General features: G+C 46.6%; 23 non-coding genes across 23 annotated transcripts; all 23 read left to right on the forward strand.

Moving 5' to 3' along the window:
- The first annotated feature begins 584 nt into the window (after positions 1 to 584).
- LOC144801453 (U5 spliceosomal RNA) lies at positions 585 to 699 on the forward strand. Its single transcript, XR_013605262.1, has one exon. It is a non-coding gene; the product is annotated as a U5 spliceosomal RNA (small nuclear RNA).
- A 935-nt stretch (positions 700 to 1,634) lies between these two features.
- On the forward strand, positions 1,635 to 1,749 carry LOC144801454 (U5 spliceosomal RNA). The gene has a single exon (XR_013605263.1). It is a non-coding gene; the product is annotated as a U5 spliceosomal RNA (small nuclear RNA).
- A 935-nt stretch (positions 1,750 to 2,684) lies between these two features.
- LOC144800071 (U5 spliceosomal RNA) lies at positions 2,685 to 2,799 on the forward strand. Its single transcript, XR_013603989.1, has one exon. It is a non-coding gene; the product is annotated as a U5 spliceosomal RNA (small nuclear RNA).
- A 935-nt stretch (positions 2,800 to 3,734) lies between these two features.
- LOC144801455 (U5 spliceosomal RNA) lies at positions 3,735 to 3,849 on the forward strand. Its single transcript, XR_013605264.1, has one exon. It is a non-coding gene; the product is annotated as a U5 spliceosomal RNA (small nuclear RNA).
- Positions 3,850 to 4,784: 935 nt separating this feature from the next.
- On the forward strand, positions 4,785 to 4,899 carry LOC144800436 (U5 spliceosomal RNA). The gene has a single exon (XR_013604338.1). It is a non-coding gene; the product is annotated as a U5 spliceosomal RNA (small nuclear RNA).
- Positions 4,900 to 5,834: 935 nt separating this feature from the next.
- Positions 5,835 to 5,949, forward strand: LOC144801456 (U5 spliceosomal RNA). The gene has a single exon (XR_013605265.1). It is a non-coding gene; the product is annotated as a U5 spliceosomal RNA (small nuclear RNA).
- A 935-nt stretch (positions 5,950 to 6,884) lies between these two features.
- On the forward strand, positions 6,885 to 6,999 carry LOC144801457 (U5 spliceosomal RNA). Its single transcript, XR_013605266.1, has one exon. It is a non-coding gene; the product is annotated as a U5 spliceosomal RNA (small nuclear RNA).
- A 935-nt stretch (positions 7,000 to 7,934) lies between these two features.
- LOC144800072 (U5 spliceosomal RNA) lies at positions 7,935 to 8,049 on the forward strand. The gene has a single exon (XR_013603990.1). It is a non-coding gene; the product is annotated as a U5 spliceosomal RNA (small nuclear RNA).
- A 935-nt stretch (positions 8,050 to 8,984) lies between these two features.
- Positions 8,985 to 9,099, forward strand: LOC144800073 (U5 spliceosomal RNA). Its single transcript, XR_013603991.1, has one exon. It is a non-coding gene; the product is annotated as a U5 spliceosomal RNA (small nuclear RNA).
- Positions 9,100 to 10,034: 935 nt separating this feature from the next.
- LOC144801458 (U5 spliceosomal RNA) lies at positions 10,035 to 10,149 on the forward strand. The gene has a single exon (XR_013605267.1). It is a non-coding gene; the product is annotated as a U5 spliceosomal RNA (small nuclear RNA).
- A 935-nt stretch (positions 10,150 to 11,084) lies between these two features.
- LOC144801459 (U5 spliceosomal RNA) lies at positions 11,085 to 11,199 on the forward strand. Its single transcript, XR_013605268.1, has one exon. It is a non-coding gene; the product is annotated as a U5 spliceosomal RNA (small nuclear RNA).
- A 935-nt stretch (positions 11,200 to 12,134) lies between these two features.
- LOC144800074 (U5 spliceosomal RNA) lies at positions 12,135 to 12,249 on the forward strand. Its single transcript, XR_013603992.1, has one exon. It is a non-coding gene; the product is annotated as a U5 spliceosomal RNA (small nuclear RNA).
- Positions 12,250 to 13,184: 935 nt separating this feature from the next.
- Positions 13,185 to 13,299, forward strand: LOC144801460 (U5 spliceosomal RNA). The gene has a single exon (XR_013605269.1). It is a non-coding gene; the product is annotated as a U5 spliceosomal RNA (small nuclear RNA).
- Positions 13,300 to 14,234: 935 nt separating this feature from the next.
- On the forward strand, positions 14,235 to 14,349 carry LOC144800437 (U5 spliceosomal RNA). The gene has a single exon (XR_013604339.1). It is a non-coding gene; the product is annotated as a U5 spliceosomal RNA (small nuclear RNA).
- A 935-nt stretch (positions 14,350 to 15,284) lies between these two features.
- Positions 15,285 to 15,399, forward strand: LOC144801461 (U5 spliceosomal RNA). The gene has a single exon (XR_013605270.1). It is a non-coding gene; the product is annotated as a U5 spliceosomal RNA (small nuclear RNA).
- A 935-nt stretch (positions 15,400 to 16,334) lies between these two features.
- On the forward strand, positions 16,335 to 16,449 carry LOC144801462 (U5 spliceosomal RNA). The gene has a single exon (XR_013605271.1). It is a non-coding gene; the product is annotated as a U5 spliceosomal RNA (small nuclear RNA).
- A 935-nt stretch (positions 16,450 to 17,384) lies between these two features.
- LOC144800075 (U5 spliceosomal RNA) lies at positions 17,385 to 17,499 on the forward strand. Its single transcript, XR_013603993.1, has one exon. It is a non-coding gene; the product is annotated as a U5 spliceosomal RNA (small nuclear RNA).
- A 935-nt stretch (positions 17,500 to 18,434) lies between these two features.
- On the forward strand, positions 18,435 to 18,549 carry LOC144800076 (U5 spliceosomal RNA). The gene has a single exon (XR_013603994.1). It is a non-coding gene; the product is annotated as a U5 spliceosomal RNA (small nuclear RNA).
- A 935-nt stretch (positions 18,550 to 19,484) lies between these two features.
- LOC144801466 (U5 spliceosomal RNA) lies at positions 19,485 to 19,599 on the forward strand. The gene has a single exon (XR_013605273.1). It is a non-coding gene; the product is annotated as a U5 spliceosomal RNA (small nuclear RNA).
- A 935-nt stretch (positions 19,600 to 20,534) lies between these two features.
- LOC144800438 (U5 spliceosomal RNA) lies at positions 20,535 to 20,649 on the forward strand. Its single transcript, XR_013604340.1, has one exon. It is a non-coding gene; the product is annotated as a U5 spliceosomal RNA (small nuclear RNA).
- A 935-nt stretch (positions 20,650 to 21,584) lies between these two features.
- Positions 21,585 to 21,699, forward strand: LOC144800481 (U5 spliceosomal RNA). Its single transcript, XR_013604379.1, has one exon. It is a non-coding gene; the product is annotated as a U5 spliceosomal RNA (small nuclear RNA).
- A 935-nt stretch (positions 21,700 to 22,634) lies between these two features.
- On the forward strand, positions 22,635 to 22,749 carry LOC144800765 (U5 spliceosomal RNA). Its single transcript, XR_013604651.1, has one exon. It is a non-coding gene; the product is annotated as a U5 spliceosomal RNA (small nuclear RNA).
- A 935-nt stretch (positions 22,750 to 23,684) lies between these two features.
- Positions 23,685 to 23,799, forward strand: LOC144800077 (U5 spliceosomal RNA). Its single transcript, XR_013603995.1, has one exon. It is a non-coding gene; the product is annotated as a U5 spliceosomal RNA (small nuclear RNA).
- Positions 23,800 to 24,378: the final 579 nt, after the last annotated feature.

Genomic DNA, 24,378 nt, shown 5'->3' on the forward strand with positions numbered 1-24,378 from the left:
CCCCATAGAGGTTGGCCAATCCTGAGTCGGTGCCCTGAGAGGGTGGCCAATCCTGAGTCAGATTCCTCTCAGGTACACTTGAAGCGGAACGCCAGTCCTGTTTCATGTGCCTCTAGCCTAGACAGATATATACTTCCATATTCAGGTTTAATGAAAGTACGTGCGAAAAAGGGACTTAAAGTGCATGGCTATGTGCAGAGCACAGTGGTGGCTCACAGCCTAACGATTGGAAGGATGGTGTGGAAAGCGTAAAATCGCTGGGGGACAAAAGTCCTACAGTGCCACTTCACCTAAAGCCTGATGCACGCTTCCCGTTCCCCTTGCCCAGCAGCCGCAACGCCTCCTAATGAGCTGAGGTGTGTACAGAAAAGAATTTGCATATTCCCAGACAGACGCATGGGAACTGTCCACCTTTTTGATTTTCTGTGCTTTGAGCAGAGACTCTGAAATTTGGGCCTGCTTCCCTCACTGGCCTGGTTCTTGTCCTCTTTCTTAGAGCCTAAAAATACCTCTCAGGTCCTCACCCTCGCAATGACGGGGTCTTTGATGTGGTGCCACTTACCCCCAGAGAGCCATATTCTAACTTACTCTGGTTTCTCTTCAAAACGAAAAAATCTTTCGCCTTTTACTAAAGATTTCCGTGGAGAGGAACATTTACGAGTTTATTCAATTTTTTTAAGCCTTACCACAGGTGAGGCTGTTTATCGTGTGTTTAAAAGAAAAGCATTAGAAATTGGTGAATATATCTGCGAGTTGTCTGCTGCTGTTTTTTGGGGACATGAGCTTAGGTGTTTTATTCCTGAACTCTCTGCTTGCTCATTTGCATTGACAGAGTGCAGGAGAGGTGCATCATGGGAAAGAGCTTGTGCAGTGCATGAGATTGCTTTTCGTGACTATCTTGGAATTTCACGATAGCAGGCAGTATGTTTTCTCCTCTCTTAATATTCCTGCTGTCAGAGGCCAGACGTCACCCTCCTTTTTCAAGGTGGCACCTAGACTCACGCTGTGCTTTTCATAGGGCTTGCCCGTTATTTGTGCACGTTAGAGGTGCCCCATAGAGGTTGGCCAATCCTGAGTCGGTGCCCTGAGAGGGTGGCCAATCCTGAGTCAGATTCCTCTCAGGTACACTTGAAGCGGCACGCCAGTCCTGTTTCATGTGCCTCTAGCCTAGACAGATATATACTTCTATATTCAGGTTTAATGAAAGTACGTGCGAAAAAGGGACTTAAAGTGCATGGCTATGTGCAGAGCACAGTGGTGGCTCACAGCCTATCGATTGGAAGGATGGTGTGGAAAGCGTAAAATCGCTGGGGGACAAAAGTCCTACAGTGTCACTTCACCTAAAGCCTGATGCACGCTTCCCGTTCCCCTTGCCCAGCAGCCGCAACGCCTCCTAATGAGCTGAGGTGTGTACAGAAAAGAATTTGCATATTTCCAGACAGACGCATGGGAACTGTCCACCTTTTTGATTTTCTGTGCTTTGAGCAGAGACTCTGAAAATTGGGCCTGCTTCCCTCACTGGCCTGGTTCTTGTCCTCTTTCTTAGAGCCTAAAAATACCTCTCAGGTCCTCACCCTCGCAATGACGGGGTCTTTGATGTGGTGCCACTTACCCCCAGAGAGCCATATTCTAACTTACTCTGGTTTCTCTTCAAAACGAAAAAATCTTTCGCCTTTTACTAAAGATTTCCGTGGAGAGGAACATTTACGAGTTTATTCAATTTTTTTAAGCCTTACCACAGGTGAGGCTGTTTATCGTGTGTTTAAAAGAAAAGCATTAAAAATTGGTGAATATATCTGCGAGTTGTCTGCTGCTGTTTTTTGGGGACATGAGCTTAGGTGTTTTATTCCTGAACTCTCTGCTTGCTCATTTGCATCGACAGAGTGCAGGAGAGGTGCATCATGGGACAGAGCTTGTGCAGTGCATGAGATTGCTTTTCGTGACTATCTTGGAATTTCACGATAGCAGGCAGTATGTTTTCTCCTCTCTTAATATTCCTGCTGTCAGAGGCCAGACGTCACCCTCCTTTTTCAAGGTGGCACCTAGACTCACGCTGTGCTTTTCATAGGGCTTGCCCGTTATTTGTGCACGTTAGAGGTGCCCCATAGAGGTTGGCCAATCCTGAGTCGGTGCCCTGAGAGGGTGGCCAATCCTGAGTCAGATTCCTCTCAGGTACACTTGAAGCGGCACGCCAGTCCTGTTTCATGTGCCTCTAGCCTAGACAGATATATACTTCTATATTCAGGTTTAATGAAAGTACGTGCGAAAAAGGGACTTAAAGTGCATGGCTATGTGCAGAGCACAGTGGTGGCTCACAGCCTAACGATTGGAAGGATGGTGTGGAAAGCGTAAAATCGCTGGGGTACAAAAGTCCTACAGTGCCACTTCACCTAAAGCCTGATGCACGCTTCCCGTTCCCCTTGCCCAGCAGCCGCAACGCCTCCTAATGAGCTGAGGTGTGTACAGAAAAGAATTTGCATATTCCCAGACAGACGCATGGGAACTGTCCACCTTTTTGATTTTCTGTGCTTTGAGCAGAGACTCTGAAATTTGGGCCTGCTTCCCTCACCGGCCTGGTTCTTGTCCTCTTTCTTAGATTTTGAAAATACCTCTCAGGTCCTCACCCTCGCAATGACGGGGTCTTTGATGTGGTGCCACTTACCCCCAGAGAGCCATATTCTAACTTACTCTGGTTTCTCTTCAAAACGAAAAAATCTTTCGCCTTTTACTAAAGATTTCCGTGGAGAGGAACATTTACGAGTTTATTCAATTTTTTTAAGCCTTACCACCGGTGAGGCTGTTTATTTTGTGTTTAAAAGAAAAGCATTAGAAATTGGTGAATATATCTGCGAGTTGTCTGCTGCTGTTTTTTGGGGACATGAGCTTAGGTGTTTTATTCCTGAACTCTCTGCTTGCTCATTTGCATAGACAGAGTGCAGGAGAGGTGCATCATGGGAAAGAGCTTGTGCAGTGCATGAGATTGCTTTTCGTGACTATCTTGGAATTTCACGATAGCAGGCAGTATGTTTTCTCCTCTCTTAATATTCCTGCTGTCAGAGGCCAGACGTCACCCTCCTTTTTCAAGGTGGCACCTAGACTCACGCTGTGCTTTTCATAGGGCTTGCCTGTTATTTGTGCACGTTAGAGGTGCCCCATAGAGGTTGGCCAATCCTGAGTCGGTGCCCTGAGAGGGTGGCCAATCCTGAGTCAGATTCCTCTCAGGTACACTTGAAGCGGCACGCCAGTCCTGTTTCATGTGCCTCTAGCCTAGACAGATATATACTTCCATATTCAGGTTTAATGAAAGTACGTGCGAAAAAGGGACTTAAAGTGCATGGCTATGTGCAGAGCACAGTGGTGGCTCACAGCCTAACGATTGGAAGGATGGTGTGGAAAGCGTAAAATCGCTGGGGGACAAAAGTCCTACAGTGTCACTTCACCTAAAGCCTGATGCACGCTTCCCGTTCCCCTTGCCCAGCAGCCGCAACGCCTCCTAATGAGCTGAGGTGTGTACAGAAAAGAATTTGCATATTTCCAGACAGACGCATGGGAACTGTCCACCTTTTTGATTTTCTGTGCTTTGAGCAGAGACTCTGAAAATTGGGCCTGCTTCCCTCACTGGCCTGGTTCTTGTCCTCTTTCTTAGAGCCTAAAAATACCTCTCAGGTCCTCACCCTCGCAATGACGGGGTCTTTGATGTGGTGCCACTTACCCCCAGAGAGCCATATTCTAACTTACTCTGGTTTCTCTTCAAAACGAAAAAATCTTTCGCCTTTTACTAAAGATTTCCGTGGAGAGGAACATTTACGAGTTTATTCAATTTTTTTAAGCCTTACCACAGGTGAGGCTGTTTATCGTGTGTTTAAAAGAAAAGCATTAGAAATTGGTGAATATATCTGCGAGTTGTCTGCTGCTGTTTTTTGGGGACATGAGCTTAGGTGTTTTATTCCTGAACTCTCTGCTTGCTCATTTGCATCGACAGAGTGCAGGAGAGGTGCATCATGGGACAGAGCTTGTGCAGTGCATGAGATTGCTTTTCGTGACTATCTTGGAATTTCACGATAGCAGGCAGTATGTTTTCTCCTCTCTTAATATTCCTGCTGTCAGAGGCCAGACGTCACCCTCCTTTTTCAAGGTGGCACCTAGACTCACGCTGTGCTTTTCATAGGGCTTGCCCGTTATTTGTGCACGTTAGAGGTGCCCCATAGAGGTTGGCCAATCCTGAGTCGGTGCCCTGAGAGGGTTGCCAATCCTGAGTCAGATTCCTCTCAGGTACACTTGAAACGGCACGCCAGTCCTGTTTCATGTGCCTCTAGCCTAGACAGATATATACTTCTATATTCAGGTTTAATGAAAGTACGTGCGAAAAAGGGACTTAAAGTGCATGGCTATGTGCAGAGCACAGTGGTGGCTCACAGCCTAACGATTGGAAGGATGGTGTGGAAAGCGTAAAATCGCTGGGGTACAAAAGTCCTACAGTGCCACTTCACCTAAAGCCTGATGCACGCTTCCCGTTCCCCTTGCCCAGCAGCCGCAATGCCTCCTAATGAGCTGAGGTGTGTACAGAAAAGAATTTGCATATTCCCAGACAGACGCATGGGAACTGTCCACCTTTTTGATTTTCTGTGCTTTGAGCAGAGACTCTGAAATTTGGGCCTGCTTCCCTCACCGGCCTGGTTCTTGTCCTCTTTCTTAGATTTTGAAAATACCTCTCAGGTCCTCACCCTCGCAATGACGGGGTCTTTGATGTGGTGCCACTTACCCCCAGAGAGCCATATTCTAACTTACTCTGGTTTCTTTTCAAAACGAAAAAATCTTTCGCCTTTTACTAAAGATTTCCGTGGAGAGGAACATTTACGAGTTTATTCAATTTTTTTAAGCCTTACCACCGGTGAGGCTGTTTATTTTGTGTTTAAAAGAAAAGCATTAGAAATTGGTGAATATATCTGCGAGTTGTCTGCTGCTGTTTTTTGGGGACATGAGCTTAGGTGTTTTATTCCTGAACTCTCTGCTTGCTCATTTGTATAGACAGAGTGCAGGAGAGGTGCATCATGGGAAAGAGCTTGTGCAGTGCATGAGATTGCTTTTCGTGACTATCTTGGAATTTCACGATAGCAGGCAGTATGTTTTCTCCTCTCTTAATATTCCTGCTGTCAGAGGCCAGACGTCACCCTCCTTTTTCAAGGTGGCACCTAGACTCACGCTGTGCTTTTCATAGGGCTTGCCCGTTATTTGTGCACGTTAGAGGTGCCCCATAGAGGTTGGCCAATCCTGAGTCGGTGCCCTGAGAGGATGGCCAATCCTGAGTCAGATTCCTCTCAGGTACACTTGAAGCGGCACGCCAGTCCTGTTTCATGTGCCTCTAGCCTAGACAGATATATACTTCCATATTCAGGTTTAATGAAAGTACGTGCGAAAAAGGGACTTAAAGTGCATGGCTATGTGCAGAGCACAGTGGTGGCTCACAGCCTAACGATTGGAAGGATGGTGTGGAAAGCGTAAAATCGCTGGGGGACAAAAGTCCTACAGTGCCACTTCACCTAAAGCCTGATGCACGCTTCCCGTTCCCCTTGCCCAGCAGCCGCAACGCCTCCTAATGAGCTGAGGTGTGTACAGAAAAGAATTTGCATATTCCCAGACAGACGCATGGGAACTGTCCACCTTTTTGATTTTCTGTGCTTTGAGCAGAGACTCTGAAATTTGGGCCTGCTTCCCTCACTGGCCTGGTTCTTGTCCTCTTTCTTAGAGCCTAAAAATACCTCTCAGGTCCTCACCCTCGCAATGACGGGGTCTTTGATGTGGTGCCACTTACCCCCAGAGAGCCATATTCTAACTTACTCTGGTTTCTCTTCAAAACGAAAAAATCTTTCGCCTTTTACTAAAGATTTCCGTGGAGAGGAACATTTACGAGTTTATTCAATTTTTTTAAGCCTTACCACAGGTGAGGCTGTTTATCGTGTGTTTAAAAGAAAAGCATTAGAAATTGGTGAATATATCTGCGAGTTGTCTCCTGCTGTTTTTTGGGGACATGAGCTTAGGTGTTTTATTCCTGAACTCTCTGCTTGCTCATTTGCATTGACAGAGTGCAGGAGAGGTGCATCATGGGAAAGAGCTTGTGCAGTGCATGAGATTGCTTTTCGTGACTATCTTGGAATTTCACGATAGCAGGCAGTATGTTTTCTCCTCTCTTAATATTCCTGCTCTCAGAGGCCAGACGTCACCCTCCTTTTTCAAGGTGGCACCTACACTCACGCTGTGCTTTTCATAGGGCTTGCCCGTTATTTGTGCACGTTAGAGGTGCCCCATAGAGGTTGGCCAATCCTGAGTCGGTGCCCTGAGAGGGTGGCCAATCCTGAGTCAGATTCCTCTCAGGTACACTTGAAGCGGCACGCCAGTCCTGTTTCATGTGCCTCTAGCCTAGACAGATATATACTTCTATATTCAGGTTTAATGAAAGTACGTGCGAAAAAGGGACTTAAAGTGCATGGCTATGTGCAGAGCACAGTGGTGGCTCACAGCCTATCGATTGGAAGGATGGTGTGGAAAGCGTAAAATCGCTGGGGGACAAAAGTCCTACAGTGTCACTTCACCTAAAGCCTGATGCACGCTTCCCGTTCCCCTTGCCCAGCAGCCGCAACGCCTCCTAATGAGCTGAGGTGTGTACAGAAAAGAATTTGCATATTTCCAGACAGACGCATGGGAACTGTCCACCTTTTTGATTTTCTGTGCTTTGAGCAGAGACTCTGAAAATTGGGCCTGCTTCCCTCACTGGCCTGGTTCTTGTCCTCTTTCTTAGAGCCTAAAAATACCTCTCAGGTCCTCACCCTCGCAATGACGGGGTCTTTGATGTGGTGCCACTTACCCCCAGAGAGCCATATTCTAACTTACTCTGGTTTCTCTTCAAAACGAAAAAATCTTTCGCCTTTTACTAAAGATTTCCGTGGAGAGGAACATTTACGAGTTTATTCAATTTTTTTAAGCCTTACCACAGGTGAGGCTGTTTATCGTGTGTTTAAAAGAAAAGCATTAGAAATTGGTGAATATATCTGCGAGTTGTCTGCTGCTGTTTTTTGGGGACATGAGCTTAGGTGTTTTATTCCTGAACTCTCTGCTTGCTCATTTGCATCGACAGAGTGCAGGAGAGGTGCATCATGGGACAGAGCTTGTGCAGTGCATGAGATTGCTTTTCGTGACTATCTTGGAATTTCACGATAGCAGGCAGTATGTTTTCTCCTCTCTTAATATTCCTGCTGTCAGAGGCCAGACGTCACCCTCCTTTTTCAAGGTGGCACCTAGACTCACGCTGTGCTTTTCATAGGGCTTGCCCGTTATTTGTGCACGTTAGAGGTGCCCCATAGAGGTTGGCCAATCCTGAGTCGGTGCCCTGAGAGGGTGGCCAATCCTGAGTCAGATTCCTCTCAGGTACACTTGAAGCGGCACGCCAGTCCTGTTTCATGTGCCTCTAGCCTAGACAGATATATACTTCTATATTCAGGTTTAATGAAAGTACGTGCGAAAAAGGGACTTAAAGTGCATGGCTATGTGCAGAGCACAGTGGTGGCTCACAGCCTAACGATTGGAAGGATGGTGTGGAAAGCGTAAAATCGCTGGGGTACAAAAGTCCTACAGTGCCACTTCACCTAAAGCCTGATGCACGCTTCCCGTTCCCCTTGCCCAGCAGCCGCAACGCCTCCTAATGAGCTGAGGTGTGTACAGAAAAGAATTTGCATATTCCCAGACAGACGCATGGGAACTGTCCACCTTTTTGATTTTCTGTGCTTTGAGCAGAGACTCTGAAATTTGGGCCTGCTTCCCTCACCGGCCTGGTTCTTGTCCTCTTTCTTAGATTTTGAAAATACCTCTCAGGTCCTCACCCTCGCAATGACGGGGTCTTTGATGTGGTGCCACTTACCCCCAGAGAGCCATATTCTAACTTACTCTGGTTTCTCTTCAAAACGAAAAAATCTTTCGCCTTTTACTAAAGATTTCCGTGGAGAGGAACATTTACGAGTTTATTCAATTTTTTTAAGCCTTACCACCGGTGAGGCTGTTTATTTTGTGTTTAAAAGAAAAGCATTAGAAATTGGTGAATATATCTGCGAGTTGTCTGCTGCTGTTTTTTGGGGACATGAGCTTAGGTGTTTTATTCCTGAACTCTCTGCTTGCTCATTTGTATAGACAGAGTGCAGGAGAGGTGCATCATGGGAAAGAGCTTGTGCAGTGCATGAGATTGCTTTTCGTGACTATCTTGGAATTTCACGATAGCAGGCAGTATGTTTTCTCCTCTCTTAATATTCCTGCTGTCAGAGGCCAGACGTCACCCTCCTTTTTCAAGGTGGCACCTAGACTCACGCTGTGCTTTTCATAGGGCTTGCCCGTTATTTGTGCACGTTAGAGGTGCCCCATAGAGGTTGGCCAATCCTGAGTCGGTGCCCTGAGAGGGTGGCCAATCCTGAGTCAGATTCCTCTCAGGTACACTTGAAGCGGCACGCCAGTCCTGTTTCATGTGCCTCTAGCCTAGACAGATATATACTTCTATATTCAGGTTTAATGAAAGTACGTGCGAAAAAGGGACTTAAAGTGCATGGCTATGTGCAGAGCACAGTGGTGGCTCACAGCCTAACGATTGGAAGGATGGTGTGGAAAGCGTAAAATCGCTGGGGTACAAAAGTCCTACAGTGCCACTTCACCTAAAGCCTGATGCACGCTTCCCGTTCCCCTTGCCCAGCAGCCGCAACGCCTCCTAATGAGCTGAGGTGTGTACAGAAAAGAATTTGCATATTCCCAGACAGACGCATGGGAACTGTCCACCTTTTTGATTTTCTGTGCTTTGAGCAGAGACTCTGAAATTTGGGCCTGCTTCCCTCACCGGCCTGGTTCTTGTCCTCTTTCTTAGATTTTGAAAATACCTCTCAGGTCCTCACCCTCGCAATGACGGGGTCTTTGATGTGGTGCCACTTACCCCCAGAGAGCCATATTCTAACTTACTCTGGTTTCTCTTCAAAACGAAAAAATCTTTCGCCTTTTACTAAAGATTTCCGTGGAGAGGAACATTTACGAGTTTATTCAATTTTTTTAAGCCTTACCACCGGTGAGGCTGTTTATTTTGTGTTTAAAAGAAAAGCATTAGAAATTGGTGAATATATCTGCGAGTTGTCTGCTGCTGTTTTTTGGGGACATGAGCTTAGGTGTTTTATTCCTGAACTCTCTGCTTGCTCATTTGCATAGACAGAGTGCAGGAGAGGTGCATCATGGGAAAGAGCTTGTGCAGTGCATGAGATTGCTTTTCGTGACTATCTTGGAATTTCACGATAGCAGGCAGTATGTTTTCTCCTCTCTTAATATTCCTGCTGTCAGAGGCCAGACGTCACCCTCCTTTTTCAAGGTGGCACCTAGACTCACGCTGTGCTTTTCATAGGGCTTGCCTGTTATTTGTGCACGTTAGAGGTGCCCCATAGAGGTTGGCCAATCCTGAGTCGGTGCCCTGAGAGGGTGGCCAATCCTGAGTCAGATTCCTCTCAGGTACACTTGAAGCGGAACGCCAGTCCTGTTTCATGTGCCTCTAGCCTAGACAGATATATACTTCCATATTCAGGTTTAATGAAAGTACGTGCGAAAAAGGGACTTAAAGTGCATGGCTATGTGCAGAGCACAGTGGTGGCTCACAGCCTAACGATTGGAAGGATGGTGTGGAAAGCGTAAAATCGCTGGGGGACAAAAGTCCTACAGTGCCACTTCACCTAAAGCCTGATGCACGCTTCCCGTTCCCCTTGCCCAGCAGCCGCAACGCCTCCTAATGAGCTGAGGTGTGTACAGAAAAGAATTTGCATATTCCCAGACAGACGCATGGGAACTGTCCACCTTTTTGATTTTCTGTGCTTTGAGCAGAGACTCTGAAATTTGGGCCTGCTTCCCTCACTGGCCTGGTTCTTGTCCTCTTTCTTAGAGCCTAAAAATACCTCTCAGGTCCTCACCCTCGCAATGACGGGGTCTTTGATGTGGTGCCACTTACCCCCAGAGAGCCATATTCTAACTTACTCTGGTTTCTCTTCAAAACGAAAAAATCTTTCGCCTTTTACTAAAGATTTCCGTGGAGAGGAACATTTACGAGTTTATTCAATTTTTTTAAGCCTTACCACAGGTGAGGCTGTTTATCGTGTGTTTAAAAGAAAAGCATTAGAAATTGGTGAATATATCTGCGAGTTGTCTGCTGCTGTTTTTTGGGGACATGAGCTTAGGTGTTTTATTCCTGAACTCTCTGCTTGCTCATTTGCATTGACAGAGTGCAGGAGAGGTGCATCATGGGAAAGAGCTTGTGCAGTGCATGAGATTGCTTTTCGTGACTATCTTGGAATTTCACGATAGCAGGCAGTATGTTTTCTCCTCTCTTAATATTCCTGCTGTCAGAGGCCAGACGTCACCCTCCTTTTTCAAGGTGGCACCTAGACTCACGCTGTGCTTTTCATAGGGCTTGCCCGTTATTTGTGCACGTTAGAGGTGCCCCATAGAGGTTGGCCAATCCTGAGTCGGTGCCCTGAGAGGGTGGCCAATCCTGAGTCAGATTCCTCTCAGGTACACTTGAAGCGGCACGCCAGTCCTGTTTCATGTGCCTCTAGCCTAGACAGATATATACTTCTATATTCAGGTTTAATGAAAGTACGTGCGAAAAAGGGACTTAAAGTGCATGGCTATGTGCAGAGCACAGTGGTGGCTCACAGCCTATCGATTGGAAGGATGGTGTGGAAAGCGTAAAATCGCTGGGGGACAAAAGTCCTACAGTGTCACTTCACCTAAAGCCTGATGCACGCTTCCCGTTCCCCTTGCCCAGCAGCCGCAACGCCTCCTAATGAGCTGAGGTGTGTACAGAAAAGAATTTGCATATTTCCAGACAGACGCATGGGAACTGTCCACCTTTTTGATTTTCTGTGCTTTGAGCAGAGACTCTGAAAATTGGGCCTGCTTCCCTCACTGGCCTGGTTCTTGTCCTCTTTCTTAGAGCCTAAAAATACCTCTCAGGTCCTCACCCTCGCAATGACGGGGTCTTTGATGTGGTGCCACTTACCCCCAGAGAGCCATATTCTAACTTACTCTGGTTTCTCTTCAAAACGAAAAAATCTTTCGCCTTTTACTAAAGATTTCCGTGGAGAGGAACATTTACGAGTTTATTCAATTTTTTTAAGCCTTACCACAGGTGAGGCTGTTTATCGTGTGTTTAAAAGAAAAGCATTAAAAATTGGTGAATATATCTGCGAGTTGTCTGCTGCTGTTTTTTGGGGACATGAGCTTAGGTGTTTTATTCCTGAACTCTCTGCTTGCTCATTTGCATCGACAGAGTGCAGGAGAGGTGCATCATGGGACAGAGCTTGTGCAGTGCATGAGATTGCTTTTCGTGACTATCTTGGAATTTCACGATAGCAGGCAGTATGTTTTCTCCTCTCTTAATATTCCTGCTGTCAGAGGCCAGACGTCACCCTCCTTTTTCAAGGTGGCACCTAGACTCACGCTGTGCTTTTCATAGGGCTTGCCCGTTATTTGTGCACGTTAGAGGTGCCCCATAGAGGTTGGCCAATCCTGAGTCGGTGCCCTGAGAGGGTGGCCAATCCTGAGTCAGATTCCTCTCAGGTACACTTGAAGCGGCACGCCAGTCCTGTTTCATGTGCCTCTAGCCTAGACAGATATATACTTCTATATTCAGGTTTAATGAAAGTACGTGCGAAAAAGGGACTTAAAGTGCATGGCTATGTGCAGAGCACAGTGGTGGCTCACAGCCTAACGATTGGAAGGATGGTGTGGAAAGCGTAAAATCGCTGGGGTACAAAAGTCCTACAGTGCCACTTCACCTAAAGCCTGATGCACGCTTCCCGTTCCCCTTGCCCAGCAGCCGCAACGCCTCCTAATGAGCTGAGGTGTGTACAGAAAAGAATTTGCATATTCCCAGACAGACGCATGGGAACTGTCCACCTTTTTGATTTTCTGTGCTTTGAGCAGAGACTCTGAAATTTGGGCCTGCTTCCCTCACCGGCCTGGTTCTTGTCCTCTTTCTTAGATTTTGAAAATACCTCTCAGGTCCTCACCCTCGCAATGACGGGGTCTTTGATGTGGTGCCACTTACCCCCAGAGAGCCATATTCTAACTTACTCTGGTTTCTCTTCAAAACGAAAAAATCTTTCGCCTTTTACTAAAGATTTCCGTGGAGAGGAACATTTACGAGTTTATTCAATTTTTTTAAGCCTTACCACCGGTGAGGCTGTTTATTTTGTGTTTAAAAGAAAAGCATTAGAAATTGGTGAATATATCTGCGAGTTGTCTGCTGCTGTTTTTTGGGGACATGAGCTTAGGTGTTTTATTCCTGAACTCTCTGCTTGCTCATTTGCATAGACAGAGTGCAGGAGAGGTGCATCATGGGAAAGAGCTTGTGCAGTGCATGAGATTGCTTTTCGTGACTATCTTGGAATTTCACGATAGCAGGCAGTATGTTTTCTCCTCTCTTAATATTCCTGCTGTCAGAGGCCAGACGTCACCCTCCTTTTTCAAGGTGGCACCTAGACTCACGCTGTGCTTTTCATAGGGCTTGCCTGTTATTTGTGCACGTTACAGGTGCCCCATAGAGGTTGGCCAATCCTGAGTCGGTGCCCTGAGAGGGTGGCCAATCCTGAGTCAGATTCCTCTCAGGTACACTTGAAGCGGCACGCCAGTCCTGTTTCATGTGCCTCTAGCCTAGACAGATATATACTTCCATATTCAGGTTTAATGAAAGTACGTGCGAAAAAGGGACTTAAAGTGCATGGCTATGTGCAGAGCACAGTGGTGGCTCACAGCCTAACGATTGGAAGGATGGTGTGGAAAGCGTAAAATCGCTGGGGGACAAAAGTCCTACAGTGTCACTTCACCTAAAGCCTGATGCACGCTTCCCGTTCCCCTTGCCCAGCAGCCGCAACGCCTCCTAATGAGCTGAGGTGTGTACAGAAAAGAATTTGCATATTTCCAGACAGACGCATGGGAACTGTCCACCTTTTTGATTTTCTGTGCTTTGAGCAGAGACTCTGAAAATTGGGCCTGCTTCCCTCACTGGCCTGGTTCTTGTCCTCTTTCTTAGAGCCTAAAAATACCTCTCAGGTCCTCACCCTCGCAATGACGGGGTCTTTGATGTGGTGCCACTTACCCCCAGAGAGCCATATTCTAACTTACTCTGGTTTCTCTTCAAAACGAAAAAATCTTTCGCCTTTTACTAAAGATTTCCGTGGAGAGGAACATTTACGAGTTTATTCAATTTTTTTAAGCCTTACCACAGGTGAGGCTGTTTATCGTGTGTTTAAAAGAAAAGCATTAGAAATTGGTGAATATATCTGCGAGTTGTCTGCTGCTGTTTTTTGGGGACATGAGCTTAGGTGTTTTATTCCTGAACTCTCTGCTTGCTCATTTGCATCGACAGAGTGCAGGAGAGGTGCATCATGGGACAGAGCTTGTGCAGTGCATGAGATTGCTTTTCGTGACTATCTTGGAATTTCACGATAGCAGGCAGTATGTTTTCTCCTCTCTTAATATTCCTGCTGTCAGAGGCCAGACGTCACCCTCCTTTTTCAAGGTGGCACCTAGACTCACGCTGTGCTTTTCATAGGGCTTGCCCGTTATTTGTGCACGTTAGAGGTGCCCCATAGAGGTTGGCCAATCCTGAGTCGGTGCCCTGAGAGGGTTGCCAATCCTGAGTCAGATTCCTCTCAGGTACACTTGAAACGGCACGCCAGTCCTGTTTCATGTGCCTCTAGCCTAGACAGATATATACTTCTATATTCAGGTTTAATGAAAGTACGTGCGAAAAAGGGACTTAAAGTGCATGGCTATGTGCAGAGCACAGTGGTGGCTCACAGCCTAACGATTGGAAGGATGGTGTGGAAAGCGTAAAATCGCTGGGGTACAAAAGTCCTACAGTGCCACTTCACCTAAAGCCTGATGCACGCTTCCCGTTCCCCTTGCCCAGCAGCCGCAATGCCTCCTAATGAGCTGAGGTGTGTACAGAAAAGAATTTGCATATTCCCAGACAGACGCATGGGAACTGTCCACCTTTTTGATTTTCTGTGCTTTGAGCAGAGACTCTGAAATTTGGGCCTGCTTCCCTCACCGGCCTGGTTCTTGTCCTCTTTCTTAGATTTTGAAAATACCTCTCAGGTCCTCACCCTCGCAATGACGGGGTCTTTGATGTGGTGCCACTTACCCCCAGAGAGCCATATTCTAACTTACTCTGGTTTCTTTTCAAAACGAAAAAATCTTTCGCCTTTTACTAAAGATTTCCGTGGAGAGGAACATTTACGAGTTTATTCAATTTTTTTAAGCCTTACCACCGGTGAGGCTGTTTATTTTGTGTTTAAAAGAAAAGCATTAGAAATTGGTGAATATATCTGCGAGTTGTCTGCTGCTGTTTTTTGGGGACATGAGCTTAGGTGTTTTATTCCTGAACTCTCTGCTTGCTCATTTGTATAGACAGAGTGCAGGAGAGGTGCATCATGGGAAAGAGCTTGTGCAGTGCATGAGATTGCTTTTCGTGACTATCTTGGAATTTCACGATAGCAGGCAGTATGTTTTCTCCTCTCTTAATATTCCTGCTGTCAGAGGCCAGACGTCACCCTCCTTTTTCAAGGTGGCACCTAGACTCACGCTGTGCTTTTCATAGGGCTTGCCCGTTATTTGTGCACGTTAGAGGTGCCCCATAGAGGTTGGCCAATCCTGAGTCGGTGCCCTGAGAGGATGGCCAATCCTGAGTCAGATTCCTCTCAGGTACACTTGAAGCGGCACGCCAGTCCTGTTTCATGTGCCTCTAGCCTAGACAGATATATACTTCCATATTCAGGTTTAATGAAAGTACGTGCGAAAAAGGGACTTAAAGTGCATGGCTATGTGCAGAGCACAGTGGTGGCTCACAGCCTAACGATTGGAAGGATGGTGTGGAAAGCGTAAAATCGCTGGGGGACAAAAGTCCTACAGTGCCACTTCACCTAAAGCCTGATGCACGCTTCCCGTTCCCCTTGCCCAGCAGCCGCAACGCCTCCTAATGAGCTGAGGTGTGTACAGAAAAGAATTTGCATATTCCCAGACAGACGCATGGGAACTGTCCACCTTTTTGATTTTCTGTGCTTTGAGCAGAGACTCTGAAATTTGGGCCTGCTTCCCTCACTGGCCTGGTTCTTGTCCTCTTTCTTAGAGCCTAAAAATACCTCTCAGGTCCTCACCCTCGCAATGACGGGGTCTTTGATGTGGTGCCACTTACCCCCAGAGAGCCATATTCTAACTTACTCTGGTTTCTCTTCAAAACGAAAAAATCTTTCGCCTTTTACTAAAGATTTCCGTGGAGAGGAACATTTACGAGTTTATTCAATTTTTTTAAGCCTTACCACAGGTGAGGCTGTTTATCGTGTGTTTAAAAGAAAAGCATTAGAAATTGGTGAATATATCTGCGAGTTGTCTGCTGCTGTTTTTTGGGGACATGAGCTTAGGTGTTTTATTCCTGAACTCTCTGCTTGCTCATTTGCATTGACAGAGTGCAGGAGAGGTGCATCATGGGAAAGAGCTTGTGCAGTGCATGAGATTGCTTTTCGTGACTATCTTGGAATTTCACGATAGCAGGCAGTATGTTTTCTCCTCTCTTAATATTCCTGCTCTCAGAGGCCAGACGTCACCCTCCTTTTTCAAGGTGGCACCTACACTCACGCTGTGCTTTTCATAGGGCTTGCCCGTTATTTGTGCACGTTAGAGGTGCCCCATAGAGGTTGGCCAATCCTGAGTCGGTGCCCTGAGAGGGTGGCCAATCCTGAGTCAGATTCCTCTCAGGTACACTTGAAGCGGCACGCCAGTCCTGTTTCATGTGCCTCTAGCCTAGACAGATATATACTTCTATATTCAGGTTTAATGAAAGTACGTGCGAAAAAGGGACTTAAAGTGCATGGCTATGTGCAGAGCACAGTGGTGGCTCACAGCCTATCGATTGGAAGGATGGTGTGGAAAGCGTAAAATCGCTGGGGGACAAAAGTCCTACAGTGTCACTTCACCTAAAGCCTGATGCACGCTTCCCGTTCCCCTTGCCCAGCAGCCGCAACGCCTCCTAATGAGCTGAGGTGTGTACAGAAAAGAATTTGCATATTTCCAGACAGACGCATGGGAACTGTCCACCTTTTTGATTTTCTGTGCTTTGAGCAGAGACTCTGAAAATTGGGCCTGCTTCCCTCACTGGCCTGGTTCTTGTCCTCTTTCTTAGAGCCTAAAAATACCTCTCAGGTCCTCACCCTCGCAATGACGGGGTCTTTGATGTGGTGCCACTTACCCCCAGAGAGCCATATTCTAACTTACTCTGGTTTCTCTTCAAAACGAAAAAATCTTTCGCCTTTTACTAAAGATTTCCGTGGAGAGGAACATTTACGAGTTTATTCAATTTTTTTAAGCCTTACCACAGGTGAGGCTGTTTATCGTGTGTTTAAAAGAAAAGCATTAGAAATTGGTGAATATATCTGCGAGTTGTCTGCTGCTGTTTTTTGGGGACATGAGCTTAGGTGTTTTATTCCTGAACTCTCTGCTTGCTCATTTGCATCGACAGAGTGCAGGAGAGGTGCATCATGGGACAGAGCTTGTGCAGTGCATGAGATTGCTTTTCGTGACTATCTTGGAATTTCACGATAGCAGGCAGTATGTTTTCTACTCTCTTAATATTCCTGCTGTCAGAGGCCAGACGTCACCCTCCTTTTTCAAGGTGGCACCTAGACTCACGCTGTGCTTTTCATAGGGCTTGCCCGTTATTTGTGCACGTTAGAGGTGCCCCATAGAGGTTGGCCAATCCTGAGTCGGTGCCCTGAGAGGGTGGCCAATCCTGAGTCAGATTCCTCTCAGGTACACTTGAAGCGGCACGCCAGTCCTGTTTCATGTGCCTCTAGCCTAGACAGATATATACTTCTATATTCAGGTTTAATGAAAGTACGTGCGAAAAAGGGACTTAAAGTGCATGGCTATGTGCAGAGCACAGTGGTGGCTCACAGCCTAACGATTGGAAGGATGGTGTGGAAAGCGTAAAATCGCTGGGGTACAAAAGTCCTACAGTGCCACTTCACCTAAAGCCTGATGCACGCTTCCCGTTCCCCTTGCCCAGCAGCCGCAACGCCTCCTAATGAGCTGAGGTGTGTACAGAAAAGAATTTGCATATTCCCAGACAGACGCATGGGAACTGTCCACCTTTTTGATTTTCTGTGCTTTGAGCAGAGACTCTGAAATTTGGGCCTGCTTCCCTCACCGGCCTGGTTCTTGTCCTCTTTCTTAGATTTTGAAAATACCTCTCAGGTCCTCACCCTCGCAATGACGGGGTCTTTGATGTGGTGCCACTTACCCCCAGAGAGCCATATTCTAACTTACTCTGGTTTCTCTTCAAAACGAAAAAATCTTTCGCCTTTTACTAAAGATTTCCGTGGAGAGGAACATTTACGAGTTTATTCAATTTTTTTAAGCCTTACCACCGGTGAGGCTGTTTATTTTGTGTTTAAAAGAAAAGCATTAGAAATTGGTGAATATATCTGCGAGTTGTCTGCTGCTGTTTTTTGGGGACATGAGCTTAGGTGTTTTATTCCTGAACTCTCTGCTTGCTCATTTGTATAGACAGAGTGCAGGAGAGGTGCATCATGGGAAAGAGCTTGTGCAGTGCATGAGATTGCTTTTCGTGACTATCTTGGAATTTCACGATAGCAGGCAGTATGTTTTCTCCTCTCTTAATATTCCTGCTGTCAGAGGCCAGACGTCACCCTCCTTTTTCAAGGTGGCACCTAGACTCACGCTGTGCTTTTCATAGGGCTTGCCCGGTATTTGTGCACGTTAGAGGTGCCCCATAGAGGTTGGCCAATCCTGAGTCGGTGCCCTGAGAGGGTGGCCAATCCTGAGTCAGATTCCTCTCAGGTACACTTGAAGCGGCACGCCAGTCCTGTTTCATGTGCCTCTAGCCTAGACAGATATATACTTCTATATTCAGGTTTAATGAAAGTACGTGCGAAAAAGGGACTTAAAGTGCATGGCTATGTGCAGAGCACAGTGGTGGCTCACAGCCTAACGATTGGAAGGATGGTGTGGAAAGCGTAAAATCGCTGGGGTACAAAAGTCCTACAGTGCCACTTCACCTAAAGCCTGATGCACGCTTCCCGTTCCCCTTGCCCAGCAGCCGCAACGCCTCCTAATGAGCTGAGGTGTGTACAGAAAAGAATTTGCATATTCCCAGACAGACGCATGGGAACTGTCCACCTTTTTGATTTTCTGTGCTTTGAGCAGAGACTCTGAAATTTGGGCCTGCTTCCCTCACCGGCCTGGTTCTTGTCCTCTTTCTTAGATTTTGAAAATACCTCTCAGGTCCTCACCCTCGCAATGACGGGGTCTTTGATGTGGTGCCACTTACCCCCAGAGAGCCATATTCTAACTTACTCTGGTTTCTCTTCAAAACGAAAAAATCTTTCGCCTTTTACTAAAGATTTCCGTGGAGAGGAACATTTACGAGTTTATTCAATTTTTTTAAGCCTTACCACCGGTGAGGCTGTTTATTTTGTGTTTAAAAGAAAAGCATTAGAAATTGGTGAATATATCTGCGAGTTGTCTGCTGCTGTTTTTTGGGGACATGAGCTTAGGTGTTTTATTCCTGAACTCTCTGCTTGCTCATTTGCATAGACAGAGTGCAGGAGAGGTGCATCATGGGAAAGAGCTTGTGCAGTGCATGAGATTGCTTTTCGTGACTATCTTGGAATTTCACGATAGCAGGCAGTATGTTTTCTCCTCTCTTAATATTCCTGCTGTCAGAGGCCAGACGTCACCCTCCTTTTTCAAGGTGGCACCTAGACTCACGCTGTGCTTTTCATAGGGCTTGCCTGTTATTTGTGCACGTTAGAGGTGCCCCATAGAGGTTGGCCAATCCTGAGTCGGTGCCCTGAGAGGGTGGCCAATCCTGAGTCAGATTCCTCTCAGGTACACTTGAAGCGGCACGCCAGTCCTGTTTCATGTGCCTCTAGCCTAGACAGATATATACTTCCATATTCAGGTTTAATGAAAGTACGTGCGAAAAAGGGACTTAAAGTGCATGGCTATGTGCAGAGCACAGTGGTGGCTCACAGCCTAACGATTGGAAGGATGGTGTGGAAAGCGTAAAATCGCTGGGGGACAAAAGTCCTACAGTGTCACTTCACCTAAAGCCTGATGCACGCTTCCCGTTCCCCTTGCCCAGCAGCCGCAACGCCTCCTAATGAGCTGAGGTGTGTACAGAAAAGAATTTGCATATTTCCAGACAGACGCATGGGAACTGTCCACCTTTTTGATTTTCTGTGCTTTGAGCAGAGACTCTGAAAATTGGGCCTGCTTCCCTCACTGGCCTGGTTCTTGTCCTCTTTCTTAGAGCCTAAAAATACCTCTCAGGTCCTCACCCTCGCAATGACGGGGTCTTTGATGTGGTGCCACTTACCCCCAGAGAGCCATATTCTAACTTACTCTGGTTTCTCTTCAAAACGAAAAAATCTTTCGCCTTTTACTAAAGATTTCCGTGGAGAGGAACATTTACGAGTTTATTCAATTTTTTTAAGCCTTACCACAGGTGAGGCTGTTTATCGTGTGTTTAAAAGAAAAGCATTAGAAATTGGTGAATATATCTGCGAGTTGTCTGCTGCTGTTTTTTGGGGACATGAGCTTAGGTGTTTTATTCCTGAACTCTCTGCTTGCTCATTTGCATCGACAGAGTGCAGGAGAGGTGCATCATGGGACAGAGCTTGTGCAGTGCATGAGATTGCTTTTCGTGACTATCTTGGAATTTCACGATAGCAGGCAGTATGTTTTCTCCTCTCTTAATATTCCTGCTGTCAGAGGCCAGACGTCACCCTCCTTTTTCAAGGTGGCACCTAGACTCACGCTGTGCTTTTCATAGGGCTTGCCCGTTATTTGTGCACGTTAGAGGTGCCCCATAGAGGTTGGCCAATCCTGAGTCGGTGCCCTGAGAGGGTTGCCAATCCTGAGTCAGATTCCTCTCAGGTACACTTGAAGCGGCACGCCAGTCCTGTTTCATGTGCCTCTAGCCTAGACAGATATATACTTCTATATTCAGGTTTAATGAAAGTACGTGCGAAAAAGGGACTTAAAGTGCATGGCTATGTGCAGAGCACAGTGGTGGCTCACAGCCTAACGATTGGAAGGATGGTGTGGAAAGCGTAAAATCGCTGGGGTACAAAAGTCCTACAGTGCCACTTCACCTAAAGCCTGATGCACGCTTCCCGTTCCCCTTGCCCAGCAGCCGCAATGCCTCCTAATGAGCTGAGGTGTGTACAGAAAAGAATTTGCATATTCCCAGACAGACGCATGGGAACTGTCCACCTTTTTGATTTTCTGTGCTTTGAGCAGAGACTCTGAAATTTGGGCCTGCTTCCCTCACCGGCCTGGTTCTTGTCCTCTTTCTTAGATTTTGAAAATACCTCTCAGGTCCTCACCCTCGCAATGACGGGGTCTTTGATGTGGTGCCACTTACCCCCAGAGAGCCATATTCTAACTTACTCTGGTTTCTTTTCAAAACGAAAAAATCTTTCGCCTTTTACTAAAGATTTCCGTGGAGAGGAACATTTACGAGTTTATTCAATTTTTTTAAGCCTTACCACCGGTGAGGCTGTTTATTTTGTGTTTAAAAGAAAAGCATTAGAAATTGGTGAATATATCTGCGAGTTGTCTGCTGCTGTTTTTTGGGGACATGAGCTTAGGTGTTTTATTCCTGAACTCTCTGCTTGCTCATTTGTATAGACAGAGTGCAGGAGAGGTGCATCATGGGAAAGAGCTTGTGCAGTGCATGAGATTGCTTTTCGTGACTATCTTGGAATTTCACGATAGCAGGCAGTATGTTTTCTCCTCTCTTAATATTCCTGCTGTCAGAGGCCAGACGTCACCCTCCTTTTTCAAGGTGGCACCTAGACTCACGCTGTGCTTTTCATAGGGCTTGCCCGTTATTTGTGCACGTTAGAGGTGCCCCATAGAGGTTGGCCAATCCTGAGTCGGTGCCCTGAGAGGATGGCCAATCCTGAGTCAGATTCCTCTCAGGTACACTTGAAGCGGCACGCCAGTCCTGTTTCATGTGCCTCTAGCCTAGACAGATATATACTTCCATATTCAGGTTTAATGAAAGTACGTGCGAAAAAGGGACTTAAAGTGCATGGCTATGTGCAGAGCACAGTGGTGGCTCACAGCCTAACGATTGGAAGGATGGTGTGGAAAGCGTAAAATCGCTGGGGGACAAAAGTCCTACAGTGCCACTTCACCTAAAGCCTGATGCACGCTTCCCGTTCCCCTTGCCCAGCAGCCGCAACGCCTCCTAATGAGCTGAGGTGTGTACAGAAAAGAATTTGCATATTCCCAGACAGACGCATGGGAACTGTCCACCTTTTTGATTTTCTGTGCTTTGAGCAGAGACTCTGAAATTTGGGCCTGCTTCCCTCACTGGCCTGGTTCTTGTCCTCTTTCTTAGAGCCTAAAAATACCTCTCAGGTCCTCACCCTCGCAATGACGGGGTCTTTGATGTGGTGCCACTTACCCCCAGAGAGCCATATTCTAACTTACTCTGGTTTCTCTTCAAAATGAAAAAATCTTTCGCCTTTTACTAAAGATTTCCGTGGAGAGGAACATTTACGAGTTTATTCAATTTTTTTAAGCCTTACCACAGGTGAGGCTGTTTATCGTGTGTTTAAAAGAAAAGCATTAGAAATTGGTGAATATATCTGCGAGTTGTCTGCTGCTGTTTTTTGGGGACATGAGCTTAGGTGTTTTATTCCTGAACTCTCTGCTTGCTCATTTGCATTGACAGAGTGCAGGAGAGGTGCATCATGGGAAAGAGCTTGTGCAGTGCATGAGATTGCTTTTCGTGACTATCTTGGAATTTCACGATAGCAGGCAGTATGTTTTCTCCTCTCTTAATATTCCTGCTGTCAGAGGCCAGACGTCACCCTCCTTTTTCAAGGTGGCACCTACACTCACGCTGTGCTTTTCATAGGGCTTGCCCGTTATTTGTGCACGTTAGAGGTGCCCCATAGAGGTTGGCCAATCCTGAGTCGGTGCCCTGAGAGGGTGGCCAATCCTGAGTCAGATTCCTCTCAGGTACACTTGAAGCGGCACGCCAGTCCTGTTTCATGTGCCTCTAGCCTAGACAGATATATACTTCTATATTCAGGTTTAATGAAAGTACGTGCGAAAAAGGGACTTAAAGTGCATGGCTATGTGCAGAGCACAGTGGTGGCTCACAGCCTATCGATTGGAAGGATGGTGTGGAAAGCGTAAAATCGCTGGGGGACAAAAGTCCTACAGTGTCACTTCACCTAAAGCCTGATGCACGCTTCCCGTTCCCCTTGCCCAGCAGCCGCAACGCCTCCTAATGAGCTGAGGTGTGTACAGAAAAGAATTTGCATATTTCCAGACAGACGCATGGGAACTGTCCACCTTTTTGATTTTCTGTGCTTTGAGCAGAGACTCTGAAAATTGGGCCTGCTTCCCTCACTGGCCTGGTTCTTGTCCTCTTTCTTAGAGCCTAAAAATACCTCTCAGGTCCTCACCCTCGCAATGACGGGGTCTTTGATGTGGTGCCACTTACCCCCAGAGAGCCATATTCTAACTTACTCTGGTTTCTCTTCAAAACGAAAACATCTTTCGCCTTTTACTAAAGATTTCCGTGGAGAGGAACATTTACGAGTTTATTCAATTTTTTTAAGCCTTACCACAGGTGAGGCTGTTTATCGTGTGTTTAAAAGAAAAGCATTAGAAATTGGTGAATATATCTGCGAGTTGTCTGCTGCTGTTTTTTGGGGACATGAGCTTAGGTGTTTTATTCCTGAACTCTCTGCTTGCTCATTTGCATCGACAGAGTGCAGGAGAGGTGCATCATGGGACAGAGCTTGTGCAGTGCATGAGATTGCTTTTCGTGACTATCTTGGAATTTCACGATAGCAGGCAGTATGTTTTCTCCTCTCTTAATATTCCTGCTGTCAGAGGCCAGACGTCACCCTCCTTTTTCAAGGTGGCACCTAGACTCACGCTGTGCTTTTCATAGGGCTTGCCCGTTATTTGTGCACGTTAGAGGTGCCCCATAGAGGTTGGCCAATCCTGAGTCGGTGCCCTGAGAGGGTGGCCAATCCTGAGTCAGATTCCTCTCAGGTACACTTGAAGCGGCACGCCAGTCCTGTTTCATGTGCCTCTAGCCTAGACAGATATATACTTCTATATTCAGGTTTAATGAAAGTACGTGCGAAAAAGGGACTTAAAGTGCATGGCTATGTGCAGAGCACAGTGGTGGCTCACAGCCTAACGATTGGAAGGATGGTGTGGAAAGCGTAAAATCGCTGGGGTACAAAAGTCCTACAGTGCCACTTCACCTAAAGCCTGATGCACGCTTCCCGTTCCCCTTGCCCAGCAGCCGCAACGCCTCCTAATGAGCTGAGGTGTGTACAGAAAAGAATTTGCATATTCCCAGACAGACGCATGGGAACTGTCCACCTTTTTGATTTTCTGTGCTTTGAGCAGAGACTCTGAAATTTGGGCCTGCTTCCCTCACCGGCCTGGTTCTTGTCCTCTTTCTTAGATTTTGAAAATACCTCTCAGGTCCTCACCCTCGCAATGACGGGGTCTTTGATGTGGTGCCACTTACCCCCAGAGAGCCATATTCTAACTTACTCTGGTTTCTCTTCAAAACGAAAAAATCTTTCGCCTTTTACTAAAGATTTCCGTGGAGAGGAACATTTACGAGTTTATTCAATTTTTTTAAGCCTTACCACCGGTGAGGCTGTTTATTTTGTGTTTAAAAGAAAAGCATTAGAAATTGGTGAATATATCTGCGAGTTGTCTGCTGCTGTTTTTTGGCGACATGAGCTTAGGTGTTTTATTCCTGAACTCTCTGCTTGCTCATTTGTATAGACAGAGTGCAGGAGAGGTGCATCATGGGAAAGAGCTTGTGCAGTGCATGAGATTGCTTTTCGTGACTATCTTGGAATTTCACGATAGCAGGCAGTATGTTTTCTCCTCTCTTAATATTCCTGCTGTCAGAGGCCAGACGTCACCCTCCTTTTTCAAGGTGGCACCTAGACTCACGCTGTGCTTTTCATAGGGCTTGCCCGTTATTTGTGCCCGTTAGAGGTGCCCCATAGAGGTTGGCCAATCCTGAGTCGGTGCCCTGAGAGGGTGGCCAATCCTGAGTCAGATTCCTCTCAGGTACACTTGAAGCGGCACGCCAGTCCTGTTTCATGTGCCTCTAGCCTAGACAGATATATACTTCTATATTCAGGTTTAATGAAAGTACGTGCGAAAAAGGGACTTAAAGTGCATGGCTATGTGCAGAGCACAGTGGTGGCTCACAGCCTATCGATT

Source organism: Lissotriton helveticus, chromosome 12 (assembly GCF_964261635.1).
Source record: "Lissotriton helveticus chromosome 12, aLisHel1.1, whole genome shotgun sequence".
NCBI classification, from domain to species: Eukaryota; Metazoa; Chordata; class Amphibia; order Caudata; family Salamandridae; genus Lissotriton; species Lissotriton helveticus.